Below are 6,057 nucleotides of genomic sequence, written 5' to 3'. Positions count from 1 at the left end.
AAACTAGTTAAATGGACACCTTAAAAGAGAATGCTGTGAAACAAACAAAACAGTACAAAGCAAAAACAAAAACCCCCAAATCAATCAAAACAGAACCAAAAATATCCAAATAGCATCCTAACAACCAGCTCAGAATAGACCCAATGCACTATGGGTCAAAAGAAGAGGTGACATTCAAGCCCCTAAAAATCTCATCAACATCTACCTGAAGGGGCAATGGGAGATAGTTGGGCACAAGAGTCCCATGGCAGACCTGGTGTTGATTTTGCTGATTCCTCCAATGAAAATGAATCATCCTTGGCTTCCCACGTTCAGGAGCTAAAAGCTGCCCATGCAAAAACATAGCTCTCACAGGAAAATGGGCAGTTTATTCTGGAGTGTCATATAAGTTACTATGGTTAAGAAACAGTAGGTACTATGCCCCAATGTAATAACAATTTCATGAACTTTTATAATGAGAGAACAAAGAAAGTCATAAATAGAGGTAGTTTTCAAGTAATTTGGAAGGAACATCAATAGGCAGGCTACAGCAAGGCTGGGAAGTCTTTGCTATGAAACCTCAGATGCTGTCTGATGACATTCTTTGCCTTTGGGGTGGTAGGTGGAAGCTAGAGTTCTGTTTATATATTCCAAAATTGATTTTACCTGATAGTCACAATGACGTTAGATCTAACATAGAGATGGATATATAAAGCTATTGAGGAGGTTTAAGATCACGCAAGAAATTTTGACTCTGGACCTATAATATTGAAGCTATAATAGATGTTTTACCAAGTCAACCAGCCTTGCAGAATCTTAAAATATGTATCAGTCTGTCCCCGTACCCCGTCTTCAGTTCAAAGGTGAAATATTTAGTCTTGGCTGACACTCCATTGTTCCTTGTCATAGCAGACATCACTTATTACTCAAGTCAGACATCACTCATTAGTCAAGTCATACTTTGATTTCTTCTGAGTTCTGAGGTTGCCTTAGCATCATTCTCAATACAGATTTCTCAAATGTTCTAATGGAAATCTCTTGTTCTATCAAGTAAATACTGACTAAACATCTTTTATTGGTCAAACATTCTTTATCATGCTTGTTTTAAAGTACTCAGGGTCAATGTTGTAAAATTTGAAAGGATAGTGTGAAGCCTTAGAGTCACCCTTTACTCTTTTTTTGTGTGTATGTATGTCTGTGTATATTTGTGTGATGTGTATGTATGTTGGCCCATGTGTGGGCACACGTGTGTGCCAATGTGTGTGAAGCCCAAAGTTAATGTCAAATATCTGCCTCAATTGTTCTCCATGTTATATATAATTATATGTTTATTTATTTTTTGTGCACATTTGTGCCTGAGTGTGTGTGCATGCACCACAAGTGTAGAATGTTTTTGGGGGCCAGAGAAGTTTTGAAAATGTACAAAACCATTTGGCTAAATATTTTGAAATATTTGAAATAAAAACAGACCTATTTTATGATTTCCCTTATTGATATATAGTTTTTTATATTTTTTGTTATTTTTATTTTATGTGTCTGAGTGTATTGCCTGCATGTATGTGAGTGCACCCATGTTGTGCAATGTCATGGAGGTCAGAAAAGGGCTTTGGATTCCCCTGGAACTGGAGTTAAGGATGGTTCGTAGCCACGATGTGGGTGCTGGGAATCGAACCCAGGTCCTCTGCAAGAGCAGTCAGTGCTCTTAACTGCTGAGCCATTTCTCAATTCTTTGTATTTTACTGCATATACTTGGCTTTATTTCAAATAATATTTTATTTAAAAAATTTTAAACTTTGTATTTGTTTATTTTTATGTGTATGAATATATTACCTCCATGTATGTAAGTGCATCAGTTTTGTGCAATGCCTGCGGAGGCCAGAAGATGGCATCAGATTCATTGGAACTGGAGTTCTGGATGGTTGTTAGCTGCTATGTGGGTGCTGGGAGTTGAACCCAGGTTCTCTGCAAGAGCATCCAGTGCTCTTAACCACTAAGCCATCTCTCCAGCCCCCATTAAAATAATTTTTTTTATTTATTGAACACTCAGCCCTGGGTTGGACATCTATGTCACCCCCACAGAATATTGTGGAAGAGAGGATGGAACAAATGTAAGAATCAGGGGCCTGGAGAATGGCTCAGCAGTTAAGAGCGCTTGCTGCTTTTTCAGAGGACCTGGGTTTAGTTCCTAGCACCCACATGTGGCTCACAACCTCCTATAATTCTAGTTCAAGGGGATCCAATGCCCTATTTTGGTCTCCATGGGCACCAGGCATACACAAGTGGCATGTACATGCACACGTACATACATACATACATACATACATACATACAACATACATACATACAAACACAAAAAATAAAAATAAAACTTTTTATTAAAGAGTGTAAGCCAGTGTGGTGGCACACACCTTTAATCCCAGCACTCGGGAGGCAGAGGCAGGCAGATCTCTGTGAGGTCAAGGCCAGCCAGCCTGGTCTACATAGTTAGTTCTGGGACAGCTGGGGCTACAGGCAGACCCTGTCTCAAAAAGACTTTAAAAAAAAAAAAAGAGAGTATAAGAACCAGAGGATGGGGAGGAGTACATTGAAATGCTGCCATCCAGATATGACATGGGTGTTGCCATCATAACCCTATGGAAGCAATGGACATGTGAGTAAGATTGAGCCCCTCAGCTTTCCATCACGGATAGAAGAGATGCCCATGAGACCCCCACCCCTCCCTGGAGAGCCAATGACTGTGGGTGTACAGGAGAGGGGGTGAGTCATTTTCTTCAGTGTTTCCTTCTTTTACCAGGACCTTTGGATGAGTCTTCAGCTGAAGCAATGTCAGAGTTCCCACTTTTTGTATTTCTATTTGAACTAGCTGTGAACAAGACAAATTAAAAACAAAAGAATCAAACTAGGCTCTCCACCCCAGGATGGATATAGCTGTGAGCTTCAGGTCCTTTGTTGAAATATTTCTTTGTGTATGTGTATGTCTTCCTCTCTGTATAACTTGATAATTCTTTTTAAAATATTTTATTATTTTTATTTTATGTGTATGAGTGTATTGCTTGCACTTAGATAGGTGTACCTGTGTTGTGCAATGTCCAAGGAGGCCAGAAGAAGGCATCGGATACCCTGGAACTGGAGTTACAGATGGTTGTTAGCTGCCATGTGGATGCTGGGAATCGAACCAAGATCTCCTGTAAGAGCAGCCAGTGCTCTTAACTGCTAAACCATCCCTCTGGCCCCATGACTTTATAATTCTTAATAATGAGATTAAGAGTTTTGGCTGGTTGTGGGTTTATTCTGTTCCTAGATTTTGTCCTGTTTTACATAGCCACTCAGATATCTCAGTTACTGATACTATTTTGACAAATAAGGATATGAAACAGAAGTTTTAGAACTGAAATATAAGTAATACACTAGTTGTATAGCTGACATCAGGCAAGTTCTGGGTTTCCCCTGAACCTTCATCTCCACAACAGTAAAACAATACCATCTACATACCAGTAGATGAAGTTCCTCAAAGGATTGACTTCAAGTCTTCACAGAAAGTGCCACATGGTGTGGCCAATGCCTGGTGGGTTTCGGTTTTTCTCAGCTGTAGCCTTCAGACAGGTTTTGTAGCTCATTTCAGCCAAGATTAGGAAGAGGGCATTTTCAAGGACCCAAGGAGCCAAACTTTTCCCTGATCACTCATAACAGCATGGGGGAGTCATATTAACTCAGAACAATTCCTGATTATTTTATTAATACCCCAAACAAAAGGAAACAGTGAGGTTGCAATGACATCTGGATTAACAAAAGAAAATAGTTAGAAGTGATTGATTGCTTTATCAAAGAATTCATCCTAAGCCTCCTTTAGGATAAAGGGGAGTTTTTTGTTCTGTACATGACCAGCTAGTAAACACTTTAGGCTTTGTAAGTGACTAGTCTCTTCTTCTCTGTCTTTGTTGTGGAAGGGTAGGTGACATGTAAACACAGGAATGGCTGTGGTCCATCAGTTATTACTTACAAAAATGGGTAGAAATGGTTTGGCCTAGGATCTGTAGTTTACTGGCCTCTGATTTAGACTGAAAGATCACAGAATGCTAAGATTAGAACATGAAAAAATGCTCAGCCTCACCAATCATCAACGAAAATCAAAACCACAATGAGCCGAGTCTCCTTCCATCCCAGTGAGAAGGCCATTCTGAAAGACAAGAAATAAACAAGGACAAGGCTATGGAGAAATTGAGACAGTCACACACAGTTGAGGAGAGTGTGAGTTAGTACAACCATTATAGAGAACAGTGTGGATAGTTCTCAAAGACCTAAAAGTAGAACCACTGTATCATCTACCGTACTGAGCACATACACAAAGAAATGCAACTTTTATACCCAAAAGATGCCAGCACCCATATTTACTACAGCCCTATTGACAAACAACCAAAACATGGAACCCACCCTGAATTTTTCCAGGAAATGAATGGATAAGAAAATGTAATATACTTGGGCATGAGAAGAATGAAATCCCATCATTTGGGTAAGAAGAGTGGAACTAGAGAACATCATACTAAATGAACCAAGCCGGACACGGAAGATGAGCAGTATCAGTTTTCACTCACTATGGAAACCAGCACATCTGTAGAAGCACATAATGGAATAGTGAACACTGGAGATGGGGAGAGTGGGGAGTAGGTAAGGCAGGGAGAAGTTGAGAGGCACTTCTTTTTTGTTTTTAATTTTAGTCTTTGACATGTTCATAATGTGTATGACACATTCTGATCACACTCACCCTCTACCCTGACTTACCCTCCCCCAGCACCCCCTCCTTGCTCCCACCTACTCCCATCCCACTTTCATGACTTTTTTGCTTTGTTTTTGCTTTGTGACCCATTGCGCTGACTATTCCTGTGGGATTGGGTGTGAAACTGTCCACCAGAGCATGAGCAACTATCCAATGGCTGCATCACTGAAGGCAATAGCTTCTCCTTCAGCCATCCTCAACTGCCATTTCCTCTGAAGGGTGAGTCGGGGTGGGGCACCATGAGCCCTTTCCCCTCTGTGGCTGAATATTTATGCCTCAGTCTTGTACAGGCCCCTTGGCTGGCAATTTCAGATGTTATGAGTTGGAGAGTGCCTTGGCCATGCCTTGCCCACAAGCCAGTGTTTCAAGGCCTTCCTGCCTGTCATTCAGTTGGTTCGTTCTTTCCTCCCCAAGAGGGAATCTGAGAGACAGAAGGGTCTGAGGAGGGGAATGGGAGGAGTCCTGGGTAGAAGAGTGTGTGGATATGATCAATGCCCAACATTCATGTGTGAAACTGTCACAGTGTTTGAGGACGATGGCTCAGTCACCAAGTGCCTGCCACTCAAGTGTGAGGACCCGCGTTGAGCTCCCCAGAACCGACATAAAAGCCAGGTGCAGTGCACAGGTCTGTCACCTCAGTGCTGGGAAGTGTGGTGGGCAGAGACGGGGGATCCCTGGAGGTCACTGGCCAGTCAGCCTAGTCAACATGGTGAGTGTCAGATTCAGTGAGAGACTGTCTACAAAAGAAGGTGGATTTCAATGGTAATGTTTATCACCTCTACTAATTAGCATGATGTAAATTTCCATGCTTCTTCCTCAAATATAGTGCATTTCAAAAATTTTGATTTTTTTTTGTGTGTATACATTTCGCACAAAACATCCCAAACCATCTTATTCAACTATACACCCACTTCCCAGATGGCACCCTCCCATAGCCTCCCTCCCCCCACTAGAGCCCTTATACTCTGATATCCCTACTACTGTCTGCTGTGTTGTTGGCACCCCAAGCCATTCCCCTCTACTTGCCCTTCTGGTGAATCTAGTCAGTCTATCTAGAGGTCTTTGTTTTAGGAGGGTCAGCTGTTCCTCATCTAGAAGTAATCAGTTGTCAATATTCCTTTAGATAAGATTGAGGTCTGCTGTTCACGTTGCCAGTTCTATGCCAGGTTACTCTCTGGGAATCCCTTTGGCCCAGATAAACCAATTTATTTTTACTCTTAAGGTTATTTGAGGATCTGTTCCTCAGGGGTCACATGGGCTTGGGAGGAGCCCCTGGCTCCTTTCTTTTACCAGTTCCATCTATT

Source organism: Nannospalax galili, unplaced genomic scaffold, assembly GCF_000622305.1.
Source record: "Nannospalax galili isolate Female #2095 unplaced genomic scaffold, S.galili_v1.0 scaffold936, whole genome shotgun sequence".
NCBI lineage: Eukaryota > Metazoa > Chordata > Mammalia > Rodentia > Spalacidae > Nannospalax > Nannospalax galili.
The sequence above is the reverse complement of the archived record's forward strand: the minus strand, read 5'-3'. Positions refer to the sequence as shown.